General features: G+C 46.7%; 2 long non-coding RNA genes across 3 annotated transcripts in view; one reads left to right on the top strand and one right to left on the bottom strand.

Annotated features, from left to right (window-relative positions):
* LOC142160142 (uncharacterized) overlaps nt 1–24,587 on the bottom strand; it is a 35,462-nt gene extending 10,875 nt beyond the window's left edge. Inside the window, exon 1 of one of the 2 annotated variants that reach the window (XR_012693066.1) lies at nt 24,406–24,587. This is a non-coding gene — a long non-coding RNA (uncharacterized LOC142160142). Of the gene's footprint in view, nt 1–8,562; nt 8,920–24,405 lie in introns of those variants that run through there. The other variant, XR_012693065.1, reaches the window with a different exon arrangement.
* On the top strand, nt 5,533–21,880 carry LOC142160143 (uncharacterized). Its single transcript, XR_012693067.1, has 2 exons — nt 5,533–5,707; nt 21,664–21,880. It is a non-coding gene; the product is annotated as an uncharacterized LOC142160143 (long non-coding RNA).
* Nucleotides 24,588–25,842: the final 1,255 nt, after the last annotated feature.

Below are 25,842 nucleotides of genomic sequence, written 5' to 3'. Positions count from 1 at the left end.
ATTTCCACTTCATCTGGGACTCTAAGATGGACAGAGTGAAGCGGTCATGTCATGTACAAGGAGCCTCACAAAGGTGGGAAAGGGATCCCCGATATCCCCACCATGCTGCGGGCCTTCTTTGTTTGCAACTGTATCCGCAGGACACTCCTTGCAAAGAACATTTGCTCTGCTGGAAAAGTCCATGTCCCGCTTTTTCCTCCTGCCTCTTTGGAGGAACCTTGGTTGGAACAAGTGGGACAGCTCCTTCCCTTACAACTGGACTACACCTTGGTTTTTCCTGGATGTTGGACAATTTGTGAGGGAGCACCATCTGGAGGGACTTAAACCAGACTTGTGGAAGCCTAAAACTATCCACAAGCTCATCAGAGTGAAAGACATTATGGAGTCTGTTCCAGGGCTCCCTGTGGCTACGGCCAAACACACCTGGGAGAATGTGGCCTCTAAGAGGCTGACTAATAGACACAAGGACATTGCATGGATGGCTATCCAGGGAGGTCTGCCTCTCAGGACATTCATGCACTCCCGGAACCTGTGCAGATATGTTCACTGCCCCTTTTGTATCACCAGAAGGGAGACTGCTCAGCATATCTTTTGGGACTGCCCTACTGCACAGCCACTGTTGGATGCCCTGGAACATGAACTTAAGGACAGTGGGCCCAGGACTTGCCTTTCATACCATTCGGTATTTTATGGATTATTTCCTGGGACACACACAGTTGGGGCAATCCAGGAGGCCTGGCGCCTTATGAACTGTTTTAAGGACGCTATGTAGCTTGTCAGGAATCGCCTCATCTTGAAGCGGGAGAAGATGACCATCCAGGACTGTTGCAGGCTGATCCACAGCCTGCTAAGAGACTATAACACCCTTGACAGTCCTGAGGAAGAAGAAGACGGCAATTGATTGTTATTGATTGTTGTCTCCCTCTTCTCCTTCTCCCCACTGTGCCTTTTTTTTTTATCAATAAAATCTTTGGTTTGTGCTTCCCCTCCCTCACCCCCTCCAACCCATTCCCCTTTCACAGCTTGAAGTATTATTGTATGTCATGTCTATGTATGCACCCTTCCCTTTGTGTCTGTCCTCAATAAAAACATTTTTCTCGTGACTCCACCACCCCCTCACATCCAATGTTTTTTATTGTAATGTGATATTGGTTAAAGTTTGAATGGTTAGTGCAGTATTTGATGTATATAGTGTAGGATGTTATGTCTTGTGCTTTATGCCCTGTACTGTACTAAAATGTATGTACGACTATGTCTTACGGTGTTCTGTGTACACTTGAATGAAACGTATGACCTGTGTTTTTTGTACTTTATACAAAATAAAGCTACTTTTTCAATATAAAAACAGAGTAAATAATAGAATAGTTTAGTTGTCAGGAGTCCTGGTTTCTGTGGACTGAGAACCTTGGTACAGTACCATACTCTCACCAGTACTGACCTGACACTTCGATGTATTGGTAAATCTTGAATCCTGACCTGACTGTAATGTGAATCTTTTTTACATAGTGCAAAGAAAGAAAATTACCAACCGCAAAGCATAATGTGTTATTTAGTTTAATATTACCTTAGTTGGAGCCCTTATCACTTATTTCCTTATTTTCTATGTATTCCATTCATATAAATAGTGTTATTGGGGTACTACCATCCTTAACCACGTAATAGACATATTAGTTATACCGAGAAACAGTCGTGGTTATTCTATTCTGGTGCACAGGGGAATAATGTTAAAACCTACGTATTTATTGATATGCTCGAAAAACCATTAACTGTGGTCCCATAATCATGTTTTATCATAGCACAGCACAATGTATCGTTTGATTTGACTTTATAACTGGACTAAAAATCTCTATAAACGGTGGAACGATGTCGGACAGATTCTGCAGTGTACTCAGGACCGGCAGTGTCCATAGATCTCTATGGAGTGTGCAGTGTACTCAGGACCGGCAGTGTCCATAGATCTCTATGGAGTGTGCAGTGTACTCAGGACCGGCAGTGTCCATAGATCTCTATGGAGTGTGCAGTGTCATGATCTTATCAGCTGATGGTTATGACAGATGAAGATCACAGATCTGACGGTAAAACATGTATAGTGTGTACACGTAGATCGACATGCTGATCTGGACTGTCAATTGTTGGTGAAATCGTTAATAATATCACATCCGGAGACATTTTCTGTAGTGTGTACCCAGCCTAAGACTCCATGTTCTGGAATGAATCCAAGTCTCAGACTCGTCCACGTTTTTCCGCTCTCCTGGAACCGCTCATCTCCAGTAATTAGACGGACGTTAGACTATTGTATGATGCCTTTGTCTGGAAAAATTAATCCGCAGTGTAAGAAACGTGAGAGCAGCTTCCATTTCACGCACCTGTAAAATGCTCTGCGCTCGGGATGTGTAAGGACATAAAACAAAGGATTACAGCTTCCAACATGATACAAGCTGAATAAATGTCATTTCTTTCTTTCATATAACCCTGTGTAAAGTGCCACAACATGATGATATACCCAGCGTACAAACACAAGGACAATATGTGATCTAAGCTCCGTCACTGCAGATTGTGTTTATACAGCAACGTGTGACGGCGTCAGGATGGGGCCGATGTACTAAAGGTGACAAACAGCATCTCATTAAGGGGCACATTTATCAATATTCACATAAAGTGAAAAGTAGTTTTCAATCCTTATCGCAATGATAAGGATTGAACTATTTCTCACATTTATGTACAGCCCTGCACAGAAACAGCAGTTCCGAAAAACTGCTGTTTCAGTGATAAAAAAAATCATACTTACCCCCCTCTTCGGAAGCGCTGTCTCCGGGTCTTCTCTTCACTTTTCAATTGCGCATGTCCAGTTCCAAGAACTGATCCCCTCTCTGTCTCTGCAACGATAGTTGCAGAGAGAGTGCGCTGAGTGACAGGGAGGGATCATGTGATCCCTCCACACATGCGCTGTCCAGCTCTGCTCTTCGGAGCAGAGCTGACAGCATTAGATTTCTTCAATTCCGATGATGTACGCCAGCCTCAGCTGGTACATTAACATGACAAGTTCCCGAAAAAAATGTTTTTTCGGGACTTGTTAGATTGCGGCCAGGAGCAGTCACCATTCTGTTGAATGGTGACTGCTCCCAAAAACGATCTGAAGTGAAAAGCAGTCATTTTCATCAGTCATCAGTGCGATGGGACTTTAATAAATTTGCGTTGGACACTTTCTGGACCAAATTACACGGTAAGTGCACGATAGTGCAATACCGTTTTTTCTTAAATATGCCCCTAAATCACGCAAAACCGCAGTCCCCATAGAAATCTATGGGGACTGGTTTAAGTCAGTGGGACTTTGTTAAAGTTCCTTTTACCAGATGAGCTAAATTTTCACATCTATTCTGCAAAATATTCTTCTCGTGTATTTGGCTGTGGAATTTGGGCAGATATGTTCTAGCCGTCCCCCAATCATAGCACAAGCAGATTGTATGTAGTCACCTCCCCACCTCTGCATTATGTCCAGTTCTGCTGTGAAACCTGATTATCAGGAAATTATCTTTATAAATTTGGTTTTTAGTTTTCCCCTAGACGATGTCTGGTTCTGTTTGTCTCTGGGTAGGTAAATAGCAGTTTACTTTTTCATGTTCCTACAACAAGTGGGTTAGAAATAAATGAACTGAAAAACCATTTGTGCCGTTTATGTCATTATCCGAGAAACAGTGAAATATATGTTGAATATCTGAGCAGTTTGATAGAAGCGTTGTATGGATTAGTCCATCGTTCTATCGGTGGGTATGTTGGGATCCCATGAGAACGTTGTCCGGTCAGCGGGACAAACACTGCATGATCTAGCAGAGTCCACAGAAAGGTAAAACAGCTGGGAGATGGCGGAAGGTCCCTGGCTTCATCCCGGCACAGTATAATAAACATGAGGCTCCAATCAGCAATATCTAAGGAGTGAAGTGGAAACGTTCATGTCCTGCAGCCGGGGAATGACCGTTACTCAAAATATTTTCCCATAGACCTGGAAAACGCAGGATAGAGACGCGCGCCATTGTATACTCGCTACAACTCCCAGGGACTCTTACCCTGTATTTTATTATTGTATTTTATTAGATCACATTTCTATTTGTTTGATACAAATATAACGGGATGCAAGTTCTAGTTTCTATAAAGGAGTAAGTGTCCATGAGTTCACCATTCAGTAGAGCTGCCATTGTCTGTCTTCTCTACCCCATACTACCCCTAGCGTCCCTCAAATCTGGTGAGCGTGACGCAGCGGCGATCGGGTCATCCTGACCAGGACAGCGTGTCCAGATCGGGTGAGGATGTCAGGAAGTATTCCTGGCACAGCAGCGGTGGATGGGGGGGGGGGGGGGTGGGGGGGTTGGGGGTCTGCATCAGACACACACCCTGGGGCATGGACACACCCCTGATGACATTCAGCCACACCCCCTTTGGCATGAGTCCTCATTTAATCCTCCATAAAGTTGGGAGTTAAGGCTTGGCTGGACATGAGTGTGAGTGTGAGCGCACTATCATGTCTCAGTGCCCACTGGGTGGACAGGGTGTGCCAGGCAGGTTAGACCCAGAAAACTCTATGGCACCTGAATTGTTGGCGCCCTGTAGCGCGGGATCCGGGCTGTAGATGGGAAACCCCAGCAGTTAAACCTGTGGACCAGGCAATAGGCCAGATAAACTAATCATAATTATGGGAGGTATCTTTGTGTGTCAGGCTGTTTATAGCAGCAATTTGAATTGAACTTTAAATGAAAAAAGCCTATCTGTATAAGTGGTAATAATTTTAGTCATCTCTCGCCAGCTACGGGTTGTGGAATTCATTAGCACAGATTAACATATAAAGTGGCTGAGATATCTAGTAGCAAACGCAGGGGTTTCAGGGGCCCTAATTCAGCGCGGAATGAGCAGCACGTCCAATATTAGGGAAGATGACATTTTTAATTTACACAAAGCCTCCAAAATAGGAGGAATGCATTTAAAATCCAAAACCGATAATGGAGCCGGTACCTTTCCACTTGTATAACTGTTTCTCTCTCATGCTTTCTTTTTTTTTCTGAAGCTTAGCAAAGAAAGCTAATTATCTAGAGCACAAGAGACAGCTAAAAATAATAAGATTATAGAGAATAATTTGCCAATATAATTACAACCAAATTTGGTACACACAATCGTAAGATACATGTATTGCTTGACCTGGGTGAGAAAGTGAAATAAATCCTCTGTCTATAGCCGCGGTAAATGCGTTTTTATCATCTCTAAGTGCTGTTTGCGCAGCCAGCTCAATTTGCATGTGTAATGCGGCTATACAAACTGACAACAAGTAAATTATGCAGAGACGGAGGACGGGCCCGGCCGTTCCACTAAGCTCTGTTCATTTCAAAAAGCCATCCAAACGTGAAGCTCACAATCCTCAGAATAAAATGTCATTATGGCCATTATTTGTGGAGCTAATTCATTTATTAATATATAATTTAACTCTGACTTGAACCTATAAAGGCTCCTTGTGAGCAGCCGTCTCTTGTAGATGAAACAGGCGACGGGATATGATGATTCTTTCGGGGTATATATTGGGCCCCGTCCTGACATTAACAGATTTATGGCACCGTGCGCAGTATCCAGAGCTCCTGTACTCATCACTGATAATGGGGTTTTGTCTCTTAGTACATAAGGCCGCAGCGAGTGTCCGAGCGCACGTTTGACGTTACTTTCACAGGTAAAATATTCCTCTTTTATCTCTGACCCGGGGCCTGGTCTGTTATCTGTGTGTTGTATTTGTTTCATGTGATTTGTAGACCCTGTTGTGTTCTCAGACACCCGCAGTTTGTAGCTGATTTTACACTTTGGGTCACAGGAGAAAATTATTTTCACACGTTGAAATCAGTGATGAATATGAGACGTTGGACCCTGAATCATTAAGGAGAGTAAAGCAAAAAATGAGTAACTTTGCACCTCGGCAAAACCATGTTGCATTGGAGGGAGAGGTAGATGTAAAATGTGAGGACAGATATATAGTTGGGATAGGGCATGTCCTAGATCAACTTTATGTGCAAAATAATAATCTACCTTACACCCCTTGTATTGTAACATGGTTTGTCCCGGAGAACATTTATCCTTTTTTTGCCTTATTTTCCTTAATGACTCGGCCCGTTGACTCTCTGTGGGCCGGTGACGTATTTATTCTGATATCTAGGAATAAGGGTTAGAGGGAAGCAGGTGAGATCCAGCAAGAGCATTGTTGATATTACGGTCTATAGGATCACTAGGCAATAATTACAGATTATGGAGGGTTAAATATTCTATTCTGTAACTGGACAGACAGGAAAAGACTGCCTTTATGCTCCAGGTATAGACGTGCACAGTACCACTTCTCCTATATGCTATACGGAACTTTCAGTATCTGTTTTTATTCTGTATGGTCCGGACACCTGCACAGTAACACTTCCCTTATTCTATAAGGCAGATAGAATTCTCTGTACCTGTTCTTAGTATGTAAGGTCTAGAACCCCACACAGTACAGAGAACAGATACTGTATATATGGTATCTTTGTATGCTGGTTGCAATTCTTGCTACCTGTACCAATTCAGATGTATTAAAGGTATTTGAGATAAAATGTATATAAATAAATAAAACGTTAATATAACCTCTATGTCTGTGTTGGCTAACCTGTGACACTCCAGGTGTTGTTAAACTACAAATCCCAGCATGCTGTTCCAGCAATAAGCTGCTATATATTGGCAAAGCATGCTGGGACTTGTAGTTTCACAACACCTGGAGTGTCACAGGTTAGCCAACACTGCTCTATGTGTATAATATTCACGTCTCTCAAGGGCAGATTTATCACAGATCTTCCGAGTAATAATCAGAGTATAATCTTTTATCACTTATTGTGGCAATAAAATTATTTTCCTGCAATTGATGAATATTTTATCACGGTGGCAGCAGAGATACAGAAATGCTGATTATTCACTCTCGAAGACCCTGTTCTGCGCTACTAGGGGCCCTCGTCTTCATGTATATTATTATATCAGGAGACGTCGATGGACGTGGTCTGTAGATAAGATGGTGACTGATGGGGGGTCTTAGACCAGATTGAGTCTTCACACTGCACACAGACGTCTGTAATGTCATATAGGTATAATATATATGTACATAAAGGGCTGACCCCGCGGATGGGTCACTCACCTTTACTAGAACGCTATAATACCACGGGGTGAGGAGTATATTATCAGTCCACAAGGGAACCTTTATTTGTCCTTTAGAATCAGAGAACAGCGCTCTCTGTGCTATTAATATTAAATGACCAAAGATGCAGCTGCCGGGTCCAGCAGTAATATCTGATTCCTGACACCCCCCAATCTGCAGAAACCCCCCCGGGGTCAGTAACTTCAGGTCATAGTATAATGCCGACTTCACGCCTGTCTCCAAAGAGCTGATCCTCTAAAACATTCCTCCCACGTCAGTTACCTATTATTATACTGATGAGGATGTGCTGAGCAATCATTACACATAGTACAGATAGAACACACGTATGTTTGCCTCCACACAGCTCATACGTGTTCTGCCCATCAAGGCCGTGTCCAGGGCCAATATTACATTATACAGAGACCACATTTTTACTTCACTTTGAAACTACGTCAGGAGTACACTCCAAGGGCGCCCCGGTGGGCGCTGCGCCACCTTACGTGTCCACAGAACGGTGTCATTGGGGCAGGAGCTGCGCTGACCCCAGGGAGGAGGCGCTGACCCCAGGGAGGAGGCGCTGACCCCAGGGAGGAGGCGCTGACCCCAGGGAGGAGGCGCTGACCCCAAATTTGTTACCAAGGCTTTCCATGTAGTGACTAATGGGTAACTCCTACCTCGTAGGTGACGTTATTGCCAGTAGTAACCCTTTCACGTATTGAGCGAAAGAGAAAAAACCCTCTAGCTGGTAACAAAATGGTTTTCACCCAATGGAAAATCAGCCTATATGGTGCTAATAAGAATAACATACAGAGCCGTAGCTTCCCCGTCACTGCATATTACATACCACACACTGCGCCATCCTGCGCTCTGGAACCCGCTAGAGATAGGTAGGGCCGCATGACATGTCCTTACTGAACTGTGGTTACACCTCCTTGCCCCATTCCACCGCTCCGGGCGTAAGAAGATGGGAATAACATGCAATAAGCTATATATGGAGGTAAGTGCCTTATTTAGTGTAGTTTGTATGTTCTCCCAGTGCTTGCGTGGGTTTCCTCCGGGTGCTCTGGTTTCCTCCCACAATACAAAAAAACAAAACATACTAGTAGGTTAATTGGATGCTATCAAACTGACCCTAATCTGTTTGTCTGTGTGTGTGTGTCCGTGTGTGTGTCTGTGTGTGTGTGTGTTAGTGAATTTAGACTGTAAGCTTCGATGGGGCAGGGACTGATGTGAGTGAGTTCTCTGTACAGCGCTGCGGAATCAGTGGCGCTATATAAATAAATGGTGATGATGAGGAAGTGTCACCATGTGGCAGTATGGAGATGGGTATCCTACACCTGTAGCGCCTGTGGGGAACGGGACAGACGCAACACAAAAGAACTTACCTTGTAAATGATGGTCACCTCCAGTCCGCCTCCGATATCCCAGCTGCGATTCGATCCAGCAGATCAGCAGCTGCAACCCTTGTCACCTCCAACCACGTCCCTCTAAGAAAGAGACAGAGATTACGGCCGTGCCTACCAGGTAAGGGCTGTCCGAGAATACAGCACTGAACAAGGACACTCTCAGTCCAAGCCCCCTTGCCGCCTCCTCACTTTGCTCTTGCCAAGGCACGGGGGACTACAGGCACTTGAGACCAGGACTAGTTCCGCCTCAAGAACCTCGCACACCTGCCGGTGAGGGCCTAACCGAAAGGGGGAATCGAGCGTGATACTCACCGGGACACTCCCACTTTCGATCCGGTTCTCCTGCACCTCCCCGACACCTGCGGATGACAAGGAACACACAGCCTCCCTCTGCGCTCTCAGTGAGACTAAGATGGACACCCACAAACGCTAAACTGACTACAACAGCGACCCGACCCTAACAACTCTCTAATGGTCGGCAACGCAACTAAGTCAAACAACTATGACTAACTAGGTGTGGTGCACTAACGGGAACTGCTCACTAACCACTACGGGGAACACCAGCCGGTGTTCACGAACTAAACCGGAGGGCGGTTCCTAACCCCCTCACCCAGGTTGTACCAAGAAGCTGCCTTCTTGCTATGGGGTCACCCACGGATCCTAAGGACCAGCTGCACCAGGCCCGACTGAGGCTCACTGGAACAGCCCACTAACCTGCGTACAGACTGCCCCCCGGAACAGCCGATCGAAACTGATCCGCCCGACTGCCTGCACCCGGGTATCGAACACGTGTCCCACTCCGGAACCGCCAGGGAACCTGCACGGAACTGAGGACTGGGACACTCAACCAGAACCACGGGACGCCCCCTGGAACTGCATTGAGCTGTGCTTCACTGCCACTGACTCACTCAGTCACCCCCTCTGGAAACCAGTGCGACCCCAGGGACCTAAGGGACAGGAAAACTATGTATGTTCTTCCCTGACTATGTGTAAGCTGGTAACTACACTTGTCCCCACAGCACGGGTTAGTACAGGAAAACACAGGGAACAAGAGCCTACCTTTAATGGGGGCCTGACGTCTTGCCCCTGGACACAACTATGTAGCACACCCAAAGATACAGTAATACAAACAATACTCGCCGCACAGACAGAATAAATACAGTATACAGTACTTTGTACGCTACTCACCAGAGCACACCACTGCTAGCCAACCAGCCGGTTGCTACAGCACCCACAGGAGCCTCCGCTCTACTGTACCTCCTAACTCCGTGTGCTCACCTCACACAGGACCGCGCCTATACTCACAAGGCTCTCACGCCTCTATCACACCACCAGGGCCGTCTGCCCTTCACACGACGGGCCTCCGCCCAGCTACTCACAGAGCCTTGTGCTCTAGTTACGGGCCTTAGCCCCCTCTCTAACTCAGGGCTCTGAGCCCACTAACTAGGGCCTTGTGCCCTGCTACCTAGGGGTACTAGCCCCTACCTACTTAGGCCTTGAGGGCTCTCTATCTAACTATGGGCCTTGTGCCCTTCAGGCTATGGGCTTTCAGCCCCCCCTGCTTAGGCCCTGTGGCCTTTCTATGTCCTCTAGGCCACTACCTACCTAAGGGCCTTGTGCCCTTGTACCTGGGGGCTCTGAGCCTCCCCCTCTCTATCTACTAACAGGGGCTTGTCCCCTTTTAACTCCTTTGTGGCCTACTGGCTCACTACTGCATAAGGGCCTAGTGCCCAGTTCCCTGGGCCTTGTGCCCCTAATACAATGTTGCACGGGCCTTGTGCCCAACCGTGGCCAGGGGCCTAGTGCCCGACTTAACGCTGAGGCTACTTACCTGCTCTGCGCAGGACTCTCAGCTTGCCACGCCATCTTCCTCTTCTTTCTTCAGGTCTTCCAGAACCTCAAGCCGGCGGCGCCTCTTCTCCCGTTCGGCGCGGGTCTTCTGGCTGCTCTGGAGGCGGGGGCGCTCCTAGCCCTTACAAGGGCTCCCTGCCACTTCCGGAGTCCTGTTGCTAGATGTCTTCTGTTCTTGACTCGCCGCTCCGGACGTCCCCCGACGTCCTTCTCTCTGCTCCGCCGGACTCCTTCTTTTTTCACCCTCTTGCTGGGCACCAGAATCAGGGGCGTCTTCTGTCCCTCCAGGGACACGGCGGTAGCAGGCATCTTCGCCCGCTTCTCGGGCACCAGCTCCGGGGGCACAGTGATGGCGGGGGTCTTCTCCGGGGACATCTCCACACACCAGTGCAGCTGGATGTGACCCCTCTGTGTATGTGCTGAGCACAAGGTCATAGGAAGCCTCACATGTTCTCATGACACAGAACTCACAGCAATTTTAGATATTTTCAGTGCAATGAATTGATGTTCCTAGAACTGCTTGAAATATTGATCAATTTTATGTAGATATGCTCATGATCCCCATGAACTGGTTTTGGTTTTGATTTTGGATCTGGATTTTTTAGAAAAATTCCTAAAATATGCTAAAATCACATAATTTTGCTCTTTTTTTGTTCCTACAATATTATTATTAGCCTCAATAACACTAATTTCAAGTCATTTGCAGTCAATTTTGACCACCTCACAGATCACATAATTATTTTCATACACTTTCGGACAAATACTGCAACGACCTGGCTGGTTGGTAAGCGGCAGAGCAACGACACAAACACACAGCAGTTCCTACCACATCTAGGACATATTGGCACACAGCAGTGGCAGAAAAGAAAAGTGGTGCAAGATGGAATTGTCCTTGGGCCCTCCCACCCACCATTATGTTGAATCTTAAAAAGGACATGCACACTTTAACAAACCAAGCACTTCAGCGACAAGCAGTGCCCCTATTGAGGCTGATGTGCTTGGTTTGTTTGGGCCCCCACAAAACAAGCTAACAATAGGTTTAAGTCACCTAAGGTAACAGTGCTGTTAATTAACTCCACTGTGGCAAGATGTTGTTGTCATCATCCTCAGCTTCATCCTCACCCTCATCAGTGTGTACATCATCCTCACACATTATTAATTCATCCCCGCTGGAATCCACCATTGTAAGGATGTCCCCGGAGAAGAGTGCCATCGCTATGCCCCTGGAGGGGCTGAAGATGTGCCTAGTGCCCGTGAAGAGGGCGAAGATGTCCGGCTGTGCTGCGCCCCTGGAGGGGCTGAAGAGTCCCCTGGTGGCTGAGCCCTGCAAGCGGGTGAAGAAAGAAGGTTGCTCACCCGTCCATCGATCCAGCGGTGAGTATCGTGGCTTCTTCTTTCCAGGTTCTGGCAGCGGAGGAAGGATGAGCCAATCAGGGCTCATCTTTCCCCGCTGGCCGATCAGCGGCCGGATACGCGAGCCAATCAGCGCTTGCGCCGGCTGATGACGTCACGCCGGCGACTATATAAGTCGCAGGGTGGCGCCGTTTTGCCAGAAGAGAGTCGGCGGCGGAGGGAGAAGGACGTCGTGGGACGTCCAGAGCAGTGAGTCAAGAACAGAAGCAGCGGAGATCGCCGGCGGGGAGCCCTTGTAAGGGCTGAGAGCGCCCCCGCCCCAGCAGCAGCAGCAGACCCAGCGCCGAAGAGGAGAAGAGGCGCCGCCGGCTGGAGGGTCTGGAAGACCCGGAGAAAGAAGGCAGAAGACGGCGTGGCAAGTTGAGATTCCTGCGCAGAGCAGGTAAGTAGCCTCAACGTCAATTTCGGGCACTAGGCCTGTGGCCACGGTCGGGCACAAGGCCCGTGGGACAGAGAAAATTAGGGGCACAAGGCCCAGGTACTTGGGCACTAGGCCCCTATGAATTAGTGGGCCAGTAGGCCACAATACTTTTGATAAAGGGGACAAGCCCCTGTTAGTTAGTTAGGCAGGGGGCGTGAGAGCCCCAGGTGCAAGGGCACAAGGCCCTTAGGTAGTTAGTGGCTTAGAGGCCATAGGAAGGCCACAGGGCCTGAGTAGGGGCTGGTAGCCCGTAGGCTATAAAGGGCACAACGCCCTAGTAGATAGTCAGGGAGGCCACAGGCCTCAGTAGGCAGGGGCTAGTGCCCCTAGGTGGCAGGGCACAAGGCCCTAGTTAGTGGGCTCAGAGCCCTGAGTTAGAGAGGGGGCTGAGGCCCATTAATCAGAGCACAAGGCTCTGTGTGCAACTGGGCAAGAGGCCCATGGTTTGAAGGGCAGACGGCCCTGGTGGTGGTGTGATAGAGGCGTGAGAGCCTCGTGAGTGTAGGCACGGTCCTGTGTGAGGTGAGCACACGGAGTTAGGTGGTACAGTAGAGCGGAAACTCCTGTGGGTGCTGAAGCAACCGGCTGGTTGGCTAGCAGCGGTGTGCTCTGGTGAGTAGCGTACAAAGTACTGTATACTGTATTTATTCTGTCTGTGCGGCGAGTATTGTTTGTATTACTGTATCTTTGGGTGTGCTACATAGTTGTGTCCAGGGGCAAGACTTCAGGCCTCCATTAAAGGTAGGCTCTTGTTCCTGTGTTTTTCTGTGCTAACCCGTGCTGTGGGGACAAGTGTAGTTACCAGCGTACACAAAGTCAGGGAACAACACTCGTAGTTTTCCCGTCCCTTAGGTCCCTGGGGTCGCACTGGTTTCCAGAGGGGGTGACTGAGTGAGTCAGTGGCAGTACAGCACAGCTCAACGCAGTTCCAGGGGGCGTCCTGTGGTTCAGGTTGAGAGTCCCAGTCCTCAGTTCCGTGCAGGTTACCTGGCGGTTCCGGAGTGGGACACATGTTCGATACCTGGGTACGGGCAGTCGGGCGGTTCAGTTTCGATCGGCTGTTCCAGGCGGCAGTCTGTACGCAGGTTAGTGCGCTGTTCCAGTGAGCCTCAGTCGGGCCTGGTGCAGCCGGTCCTTAGGATCCGTGGGTGACCCCATAGCAAGAAGGCAGCTTCTTGGTACGGCCTGGGTGAGGGGGTTAGGAACCGCCCTCCGGTTTAGTCCGTGAACACCGGCTGGTGTTCCCCGTAGTGGTAAGTGAGCAGTTCTGTTAGTGCACCACACCTAGTTAGTCATAGTTGTTTGACTTAGTTGCGTTGCCGACCAATAGAGCGTTGTTAGGGTCGGGTCGCTGTTGTAGTCAGTTTAGTTTTGTGGGTGCCATCTTAGTCTCACTGAGAGTGCAGAGGGAGGCTGTGTGTTCTTGTCCTCTGCAGGTGTCGGGAAGGTGCAGGAGAACAGGATCGTAAGTAGGAGTGTCCCGGTGAGTATCACGCTCGATTCCCCTTTCGGTTCGGCCCTCACCGGGAGGTGTGCCAGGTACTTGAGGCGGGACCAGTCCTGGTCTCAAGTGCCTGCAGTCCCCCGTGCCTTGGCAAGAGCAAAGTGAGGAGGCGGCAAGTGAGCTTGGACTGACCGTGTCCTTGTTCTTTGCCGTATTCTCGGACAGCCCTTACCTGGTAGGCACGGCCGTAATCTCTGTCTCTTTCTTAGAGGGACGTGGTTGGAGGTGACAAGGGTTGCAGCTGCGGATCTGCTGGGATATCGTAGGCGGACTGGAGGTGACCATCGTTTATAAGGTAAGTTCTTTTGTGTTGCGTCTGTCCTGTTTCCCCGCAGGGGGCGCTACACCATTACAGAAGTCCAATTTCAAAGTGGCATCCGAAATGCTGAAAGGGGCCTTCTTTATGGGTACACTATCAGAATGGTCACGATTACACATAGCACTCGTGGATGGACTGTCCTCAGGGATTGGTGTAATTTCTGAATCTGAACATACATTTTCCTCTAATGCCTTACTGTTTTCTTCCAGCTCGGCTTTTACATGTAAAAGTATTTGGACACCACTTTTGGAGCCCGAATGACAAGGTCTTGCTTGGTCACGACTGACCTTACAAGAAGATGCCTCAGTGACAGTTACAGAACTCGCACTCATAGAGAAAGGAGAAGGCCTCATTCTTTCTTTGCCACTGCGTGTGTAGAATGTTATGTTGACAATTTTATTTTTTTCTGCAGATAACTTTGCCTGGATTACAGGTATTTTTTTCTTGACTAAGGTAAAAGGTGTTTTTTTTTACATTTTTGTTTCCCTGACTTAAAAACACTATGTACTTTTACATAGGCTGTACCAGATGACGTACATGGATTACTACCATCATGACTGGTGACAGCAGCTGCTTGGTGCTCCTGCTCTTCTGTGTACTGCTGTAAATCCATTTTGATAACACCGTACACTTTGACTGCAAATTCAGAAGAATAGCCTGCCAGGCCTAATATTTTTATTTCAGCAATGACAAATAGCAATGGAGCTCTCCTTTTTGTGTGGTACCTATATAACACAGTAGAATTTGACTGCAGAATTACAACAACCCTGACAGCACTAGTATTTGTATTTTTCTGTAATGAGAATTAGCAACGGAGCTTTCCTGAGTGTCACTGTAGACTTTCTTGAACACCGCTACCCCCTCCTGTTTCAATTCTACCTATTTGGCTGACCAACTGCTCCACACAGTGTGCTACCGCTTCTGTGTCTCTCTTTCAAATGGCGCTAGATCGTCGTGGAGGGCTGTATTTATAGGTTTCAAAACTCCCGAGATCCGACGATTCAAAAAACGAGGCAAAAAATGATCCGAGTACCGGCTCAGTACTCGGATCCCCTAAGTTCGGGTGTGTTTGGTTCTCGAGGAACCGAGCCTGAGAATCTCTAATTTTATGTGATTTTTGGGCAGTTTATGTTGATGAATTATTTTGCTGTAACATTTGTTAAATAGCCTTCGGTATCTCAGAACTATTCCAAGTCTAGAAATGTGGCTTTTGGGGGCAAATATTGTGATACTACTTATATCCTGATTGCTAGTGCCATATCCAGCGTTCTGCGAGGATTTCCTGATGTCTATGATATAATCTGATATGACGCAGTGTCTGACCAAGCTTCTCCTGTGGAGAATATAAACCATATAAACAACATACACTATATGGACAAAGGTATTTGGTCACACCTGTTAATTATTGAATTGAGGTCTTTCAATCAGACCCGTTGCCAGAGGTGTATAACATCCAGCACCAGCCATGCAGTCTCCATGAGATACAAAATGTGTCATTCTGAATTCTTCAGTGACTACAAGCGTGGTACCGTGATAGGATGTGTGGTACTGTGATAGGATGTGTGGTACTGTGATAGGATGTGTGGTGCTGTGATAGGATGTGTGGTACTGTGATAGGATGTGCGGTACTGTGATAGGATGCGTGATACTGTGATAGGATGTGTGGTACTGTGATAGGATGTGTGGTACTGTGATAGGATGTGTGGTACTGTGATAGGATGTGTGGTACTGTGATAGGATGTGTGGTACTGTGATAGGATGTGTGGTACTGTGATAGGATGTGTGGTACTGTGATAGGATGTGTGGTACCGTGATAGGATGTGTGGTACTGTGATAGGATGTGTGGTACTGTGATAGGATGTGTGGTACTGTGATAGGATGTGTGGTACTGTGATAGGATGTGCGGTACTGTGATAGGATGTGCGGTACTGTGATAGGATGTGCGGTACTGTGATAGGATGTGCGGTACTGTGATAGGATGTGCGGTACTGTGATAGGATGTGCGGTACTGTGATAGGATGTGCGGTACTGTGATAGGATGTGTGGTGCTGTGATAGGATGTGTAGTACTGTGATAGGATGTGTGGTGCTGTGATAGGATGTGTGGTACTGTGATAGGATGTGTGGTACTGTGATAGGATGTGCGGTACTGTGATAGGATGTGTGGTACTGTGATAGGATGTGTGGTACTGTGATAGGATGTGTGGTACTGTGATAGGATGTGTGGTACTGTGATAGGATGTGTGGTACTGTGATAGGATGTGTGGTACTGTGATAGGATGTGTGGTACTGTGATAGGATGTGTGGTACTGTGATAGGATGTGCGGTACTGTGATAGGATGTGTGGTACTGTGATAGGATGTGTGGTACTGTGATAGGATGTGTGGTACTGTGATAGGATGTGTGGTACTGTGATAGGATGTGTAGTACTGTGATAGGATGTGTGGTACTGTGATAGGATGTGTGGTACTGTGATAGGATGTGTAGTACTGTGATAGGATGTGTGGTACTGTGATAGGATGTGTGGTACTGTGATAGGATGTGCGGTACTGTGATAGGATGTGTGGTACTGTGATAGGATGTGTGGTACTGTGATAGGATGTGTGGTACTGTGATAGGATGTGTGGTACTGTGATAGGATGTGTAGTACTGTGATAGGATGTGTGGTACTGTGATAGGATGTGTGGTACTGTGATAGGATGTGTGGTACAGCGTGGTACTGTGATAGGATGTGTGGTACTGTGATAGGATGTGTGGTACTGTGATATGATGTGTGGTACTGTGATAGGATGTGTGGTACTGTGATAGGATGTGTGGTACTGTGATATGATGTGTGGTACTGTGATAGGATGTGTGGTACTGTGATAGGATGTGTGGTACCAGCGTGGTACTGTGATAGGATGTGTAGTACTGTGATAGGATGTGTGGTACTGTGATAGGATGTGTGGTACTGTGATAGGATGTGTGGTACTGTGATAGGATGTGTGGTACTGTGATAGGATGTGTGGTACTGTGATAGGATGTGTGGTACCAGCGTGGTACTGTGATAGGATGTGTAGTACTGTGATAGGATGTGTGGTACTGTGATAGGATGTGTGGTACTGTGATAGGATGTGTGGTACTGTGATAGGATGTGTGGTACTGTGATAGGATGTGTGGTACTGTGATATGATGTGTGGTACTGTGATAGGATGTGTGGTACTGTGATAAGATGTGCGGTACTGTGATAGGATGTGTGGTACTGTGATAGGATGTGTGGTACTGTGATAGGATGTGTGGTACTGTGATATGATGTGTGGTACTGTGATAGGATGTGTGGTACTGTGATAGGATGTGTGGTACTGTGATAGGATGTGCGGTACTGTGATAGGATGTGCGGTACTGTGATAGGATGTGTGGTGCTGTGATAGGATGTGTAGTGCTGTGATAGGATGTGTGGTACTGTGATAGGATGTGTGGTACTGTGATAGGATGTGTGGTACTGTGATATGATGTGTGGTACTGTGATAGGATGTGTGGTACTGTGATAGGATGTGTGGTACTGTGATAGGATGTGTGGTACAGCGTGGTACTGTGATAGGATGTGTGGTACTGTGATAGGATGTGTGGTACTGTGATAGGATGTGTGGTACTGTGATATGATGTGTGGTACTGTGATAGGATGTGTGGTACTGTGATAGGATGTGTGGTACTGTGATATGATGTGTGGTACTGTGATAGGATGTGTGGTACTGTGATAGGATGTGCGGTACTGTGATAGGATGTGCGGTACTGTGATAGGATGTGTGGTGCTGTGATAGGATGTGTAGTACTGTGATAGGATGTGTGGTACTGTGATAGGATGTGTGGTACTGTGATAGGATGTGTGGTACTGTGATAGGATGTGCGGTACTGTGATAGGATGTGCGGTACTGTGATAGGATGTGTGGTACTGTGATAGGATGTGTGGTACTGTGATAGGATGTGTGGTACTGTGATAGGATGTGTGGTACTGTGATAGGATGTGTGGTGCTGTGATAGGATGTGTGGTACTGTGATAGGATGTGTGGTACTGTGATAGGATGTGTGGTACTGTGATAGGATGTGTGGTACTGTGATAGGATGTGTGGTACTGTGATATGATGTGTGGTACTGTGATAGGATGTGCGGTACTGTGATAGGATGTGTGGTACTGTGATAGGATGTGTGGTACTGTGATAGGATGTGTGGTACTGTGATAGGATGTGTGGTACTGTGATAGGATGTGTGGTACTGTGATAGGATGTGCGGTACTGTGATAGGATGTGTGGTACTGTGATAGGATGTGCGGTACTGTGATAGGATGTGTGGTACTGTGATAGGATGTGTGGTACTGTGATAGGATGTGTGGTACTGTGATAGGATGTGTGGTACTGTGATAGGATGTGCGGTACTGTGATAGGATGTGTGGTACTGTGATAGGATGTGTAGTGTACTGTGATAGGATGTGTGGTACTGTCATAGGATGTGTGGTACTGTGATAGGATGTGTGATACTGTGATAGAATGTGTGGTACTGTGATAGGATGTGTGGTACTGTGATAGGATGTGTGGTACTGTGATAGGATGTGTAGTACTGTGATAGGATGTGCGGTACTGTGATAGGATGTGTGGTACTGTGATAGAATGTGTGGTACTGTGATAGGATGTGTGGTACTGTGATAGGATGTGTGGTACTGTGATAGGATGTGTAGTACTGTGATAGGATGTGTGGTACTGTGATAGGATGTGTGGTACTGTGATAGGATGTGTGGTACTGTGATAGGATGTGCGGTACTGTGATAGGATGTGCGGTACTGTGATAGGATGTGCGGTACTGTGATAGGATGTGCGGTACTGTGATAGGATGTGCGGTACTGTGATAGGATGTGCGGTACTGTGATAGGATGTGTGGTACTGTGATAGGATGTGTGGTACTGTGATAGGATGTGTGGTACTGTGATAGGATGTGTGATACTGTGATAGGATGTGTGGTACTGTGATAGGATGTGTGGTACTGTGATAGGATGTGCGGTACTGTGATAGGATGTGCGGTACTGTGATAGGATGTGTGGTACTGTGATAGGATGTGTGGTACTGTGATAGGATGTGCGGTACTGTGATAGGATGTGCGGTACTGTGATAGGATGTGTGGTACTGTGATAGGATGTGTGGTACTGTGATAGGATGTGTGGTACTGTGATAGGATGTGTGGTACTGTGATATGATGTGCGGTACTGTGATAGGATGTGCGGTACTGTGATAGGATGTGTGGTACTGTGATAGGATGTGTGGTACTGTGATAGGATGACACCTTTACAATAAGACAGTTCGTGAAATTTCATCCCTGCTGCATATTCTACGGTCAACTGTAAGTGATATTATTAGAAAGTGGAAGCGTTTAGGAACAACAGTAACTCAGCCACAAATCGGAAAACCACGTAAAATCACAGAGCGGGGTCAACGACTGCTAAGGCGCATGGTGCGTAAAAGTCGCCAACGCTCTGCTGATTCCATAGCTGAAGATTTCCGAACTTTCACTGTCATTAATATAAGCACAAGAACTGTGCGGCAGGAGCTTAATGGATGGGTTTCCATGGCCGAGCAGCTGCATGCAGCCTCACATCACCAAGACCAATGCCAAGCAACGGATGGAGTGGTGTAAAGCACACTGATCCTGGACTGTGGAAACGTGTTCTGTGGAGTGATGAATCACACTTCTCTGTTTAGCAGTCAGATGGGTGAGTCTGGGTTTGGTGGATGTCAGGAGAACGTTACCTGCCTGACTGCATTATGACAACTGTGAAGGAGGGATAATGGTATGGGGCTGTTTTTCAAAAACACTCCAACATCTTGTGGAGCCTTCCAGGAAGTGTGGAAACTGTTATTGCTGCAAAAGGGCGACCAACTCCATATTAAAGTATATGTGTTTGAATACAATGTTATTACAGTCCCTGTTGGGGTAATGGTCAAGCGTCTGAATACTGTTATCCGTATAGAGTATCTCTATATGATTATCTAACTCAGACCCTGAACCTAGTGACCGGTGCCGGCTGCTAGACACCCTCCATACTTCTAGCCCTCTTATACGAAGGACCCTGATATTCTCCTTATCAGTCTTGCTGTTTCCACTAATGAGGACCCTGCTGTCCATCTTCTGTGGCCGTCACACTACAGTACAACTAATGACCAGGATTTACTGCTCTGTACTCTGCAGCCTTCTGTGTTACTTCATTGTCAGGATAGGTCTATCCCTATTCTTAACTGTTATTCCTCCAGCTCACCGTAATATGTTCTGATACTGAGAGAGCCCTAATAACTCTGACCCAAGGCCAGAGCTTTAATCCCGAATGCCAGGTAGATAGTGGGCAGCTACGTTATCACCATAATATACTATTACCTGGGGAGAGTACTCTGTAGTGTGATCCTGTACACACTCTCTCACACACGTAAGTACTCTGTAGTGTGATCCTGTACACACTCTCGCACACGTAAGTACTCTGTAGTGTGATCCTGTACACTGTCACACATGTTGGTAATCTGTGTGGTGATATTTCCATGTTGTACTATGTTAGGTGAGAGAACAGTTGGAATATTTGTTGTGTAGTTTGCAGTCTTTTCATCTCCTTGAATTGGGGATTATACATAACAAGCAGTTGAATTCGGTACATTTATAAAGGCTGACAAAGGGGATTTTGTGCCGTGAAAGCTCGCAGTGCGTATGAACTTAATTAAGCCATTAAAGGTATCATTAATACAATGTATTTCTGTACATGATACTTGTTTTAAACCTGTTTGTATTGTTCTATGAGGGTCATTATTCTCAGCTTAAAGACTCCATCCTCCATCACCCTCTGGCTGGAGCTGTGTATATCAGATGTGGGTGTAAATATACATCTGTAATGTCATCAGCCTCACCCGTCGCTCTCAACGGGTCGGTGCAGTGGGTGATATCGTTCATGGGTTAAATAACTTATTATCAGTGCAGATGTCACCCTAGTAAATATTACTCTCCCCAGTGGTGGAAGTGGGGGGTATACGGGGTATGTCATATCGCCACTTCTCCTACTGCTACATTGCATCACTGTCACACTTACTTACATTATACATATATATATATATATATATATATATACACACACACGGTGGTGGAAGTGGGGGGTATACGGGGTATGTCATATCGCCACTTCTCCTACTGCTACATTGTATCACTATCACACTTACTTACATTATACATATATATATATATATATATATACACACACACGGTGGTGGAAGTAGGTATATACTGGGGTATGTCATACCGCCACTTCTCCTACTGCTACATTGTATTGCTATAACATTCCTCTCACTTACATTTCCATTACATTTTTCATACCACTCTTCTATATTTCTTCTTCGATCACTGACTCTCTCTCTCCAGTAACATTAATGTATATACAGAACATAAGATAAACACGAGCAGATTAAGGTGCAAATAGCGTCTAATAATCCGCTGCAGATTTCCTATTATTGCTGCTGACTTCATGCTCACAACCTGCTGAACTCTGCGCCTAATTTGTGTCCTTGTATTTCAGATGCAGCTGAAGCCCAGGAACACGGACTATCTTGTGTTTTATGTAACAATAAATTGCAGTTTCTGAAGCAGAGGTGGAATCTGTGAACTCAGGATAAGATACAACATACAGGACAGTGTTTGTAGCAATTTACTTTTCCTTTTTTTAATTTTCTTGGTAACATCTTCAATCCAAAGTCTACATGAAACGAAATAAAGTCAACTTCAATTCAGCGATATTTCTACATCATTTCTTCATTTTACATGAAGGGAAAAGAGGGAAAGAGGGGTAAAGGGAGGCGGGGGGCAGAGTGTGACGGGAAGCACCTCGTAGATGGACTTACAGCAGGTAGCGATTTATAAACTGCGCCAGGTACACCCAGCAGTGCGCAGAAGACACATTATAGTCATAGGTTGGTCTAACATAAGTAATATATATGATTTCCAGCACAAGAAAAAACCTTTCCAATTAATGTATATTTCCAAGACATGATTTAATATGTTAGTCTGATAGTATGAGGTGCTGCTTCCAGTAGTAATGTATTGTATATAACAGAAGAGAAGGAGAAATGCTACTTGTATGGAAGGAACACTCCTGTGGAGAAAATCCTGTGTTGTTGAAGGGACACTTCATTGTGGATAACAAACGTGGATAGAAATGAGCAAATAAATTGACACTACACTATAAAACTACTATTTATCAGTCATACAAATAAAACTGTATGGTTAAAAAGCTAAATATTACTCAGTGGTATTACGGTGGTGAGTAGGATTTTATTACGGCAATATAATAATCACAACATAATTTACCAAAATAATATCACCAGAGCAGTCCGTCCTTCCCTTCCGCTCTTCATTAAATATTCCAGGAGAAGGAGAGGGCTCCTTTATACCTGAATGTGGATTTTGTCTTCTTAGAAGCGCCCAAAGCACAGAGGGAACAAGCATGGCCCTGGTACCGACTAGGAGCACTCTCTGGATGTCTCCTTGGAGTCAGTGGAGGGTCTGTAAGTCAGATAGCCGACCAACCTTCAGGAGGCTCCGGGTGGCCAGATCATTTTTTGCTACAAAACCCAGGTTGAAACCAAGAAAGATCTGCCAAAAAGTACAAAGGGCCCATATTAGAGTCCACTGGTGAATTATATGGGGGACTGGAGGAATATTGGGAGGACCAAGATCCTGGGTATATCATCAGGAGAAGGTGAGTGGCAAACAGAGGCCATTCACAAATATTTGGGCTTCAACCAGTAGCAATACAGCAACAGCCAGTAGATGTGGTTTGGAGGAAAGGTAGGTGATGACTCCTAGCTAACTTCTGTAGGTAGCCGTGGGTGGGGTTAGCTGCTGGTGGTAGCTCCCCGGGCAGCAGGGATGGGCTGGCCCGGGGGGCAGCGGCCGGCCGCCCCCGGAATGCGAAATTCAACAGTTTCCTCCGCGGCCGCATCTGATAACATCAGCGGCCACGTCAGCGCACAGGTGGCCGCATCACATGACAGGGGATGCGGCCACATCATCAATGACGCGCTTACATCCCCTGTCACGTGATGCGACCGCCTGTGTGCCCCCCGGGCTTCCCTCTCCCAGCCTGCGCCTGCCGGGCGGAGAGATTGTCTTGGCATGGAGAAGTCTATATAACTCTCACAACTGGTAGGGTCAGAGGAGTACCCATACAGTCTGCTCATGTTGGCACTACCTCCTAGAAGACCCAGAGTGTAACCGAGCGGGAGGTCCGCGCCAGAGGCTCCTGCAAGGGTGCTTGGTCTTCGCAGCTCGGTGACTGCAAGCCACGGTTCTCCTAGAAGGTGATGAGCTAAACTGTAAAGAGAACCAGGACTGTAACTGAAAATGCTTTGGATGAGGAGTACCAGGATGGCTGAGAGATTAGGAGACAGTAGAGTAGTGTGCTGTAGTGTACACAGGAGGCTGGTAGCGATGGTAGCAATAATCTGCAGAGCGTTTACCACAGGGTAGTGGAGTAGACACAGAGGCTGTGATGATCTGCGGATTGATGTGCTGGAGACTTCAGAGAACAGGTAGCAATAATCTGCAGAGCGTTACCACAGGGGAGAGGAGTAGACAAAGAGGCTGTGATGATCTGTAGATAGAAGAGCAGAGCTGACAGCGCATGTGTGGAGGGATCATGTGATCCCTCCCTGTCACATGACAACAGTTCCTCGTTAGTTTAGTATCTGTGCACATGTGTGGAGGGATCATGTGATCCCTCCCTGTCACATGACAACAGTTCCTCGTTAGTTTAGTATAGTGTAGTGAATAGTGCGCATGTCCGATACTTTTGGTCGGCCGAGTTCAAAGAAAACGCCGGCATCATAAGTTTCTTCGCAGTGACCAGGCAGTGACACGGTGAGTGTTACACTCACAGGACAGCAGTTTATCATGACTGCTGTCCCTGCTGAAGTTTTATCATAAATATGAGAAATAATTCAATACTTATCAATGCGATAAGGATTGAAAACTAATTTACATTGTATGCGGTTGTTGGTAACTGTGCCCCTGAGGGTGCACAGAGACGAGGGGAGTTTGGTAACAATATATCGCCATTGGGCGGCTACTTCTGCGTGCCACAAAACCTATAATGGGATTACATGTGTACAGGGATAAATGCTGATGGTCCATATTATTGTCATCTTATTGTAAATCCCTTTATGCAGTGTTAAATGGCAGCGAAGTGTTTGTGTGATACAAATTAGCCGCCCTGATTACAGAGCTCGCTGTGTCTGTCTACCTGACAATTGTATCTCCTTACAAGAGTGACATCTTCTTAGTTCTTTGCCAGATATTGCGGCCGACAGATTGAGAAACTTTCCGCAGACAGCTCCAATCCACGGCCCCTCCAGCGGCCGTCTGCCTTCTCATTACACGCTTGCAACACACAATTTCGTGTCCTTTTTTTTTATCTGGAAGAAACCTGCTACTCAATAAAGTCTTCTGACAGATTTGGCCGGTGCATTCAGTCCGGATAAGGAGAGGAAATAATTGCAACACACTCATCTTCCCTTTGATGTGCTCATTTTATGTCTTGTGCAGTAGCCTTGAAGCTTTGCCGCTAAAAGAGGAACATTTTTTATGTTTCTATTCATTTTCCACCACAATATGATAAAAAGGGAATGTACAGAGGTGAAAGCAGCGTTTTCTGTAGCATTACTCCATCGCCCTATTTAGTTTCCTTTTCTCCTTTTATTTTCCTGTATGAAAGACGAGTTCTGCATTAGGATTGCAGAGTTTGTGTGGAATAACACTATCCGGCTGCAGAGACTGAATGCAGAGTAACTCAACGGTTACAGAGAGTGAGGAGGGCGCTGATCTCAGCTGAGGATTTCATTTCACGGTAGAGATGAGCGAACGTTGCAGGTGGAGCAGACTGTATTGCAGAGGTGCAAAGATTTGGTGATACAAATCTCTGTCGGATGCCATGTGCACCGTATCTGTAAGTTGGTGGTACCGGTCTATGATGGTGTCAGTTCTTTCTGGTTAGGCTATACTAAGGTAGAACTCCAGACAAACATGGTAGAACACTTACCTAACTCCACCTGAGAAACGCGCCGAACTTTGTGCTCGAATGTGGAATGAGCCGGATGTTCCACTGAACAGTTCTGAACATTTCTCTCATCTATATTTGCATGTTGTAAAGATGTCAGAAAACCGTATTACAAAATAACTTAATGTAGATAAGCTCAAAGGACATCCCCACAGCTGCCGGAGGCTCAGTAACAATGTGGCTTCAGTATAATCTGAAACGGCTGTATAAATCTACCTATATAATGTGATAGTTCCAGAGCTGCTGATTTCTGGTCATGTTCTGTCCTCTCCACTTCTGTTACCTCCTCCACAATGCCATATTCTTTCCCATTACCTTAAAGCGCGGTTCCCAAACTGTGCGCCGCGGCTCCCAGGGGTGCCGCGGCGCTGTCACTGGGGTGCCGCGGGCCAGCCATAAAAAAAAAGAAAGAGCACATAAAATTACCAATCCGCCGGGTGTCGGGACCCAGCAGCCTCCTCTCTGAGGAGGGTTGTTAATGGAAAAAAAAATTCTGCAAAGAAAAGAAAATACTTACCTTGCGGTCACGTCAGCTGGTACTCCGGCTCCCTCCCTGGTCTCCTCCTCCGTGCGGTGAATGTCATCACACCCAACATCCATTGTGGAGCGCAGCACAGAGGAGTCACCCGCGTGAGAAAAACAATC

This window comes from Mixophyes fleayi, chromosome 6 (genome assembly GCF_038048845.1).
Source record: "Mixophyes fleayi isolate aMixFle1 chromosome 6, aMixFle1.hap1, whole genome shotgun sequence".
NCBI classification, from domain to species: domain Eukaryota; kingdom Metazoa; phylum Chordata; class Amphibia; order Anura; family Limnodynastidae; genus Mixophyes; species Mixophyes fleayi.
Note: the sequence above shows the minus strand (reverse complement) of the source record. Positions and strands in the feature narration are given on the sequence as shown.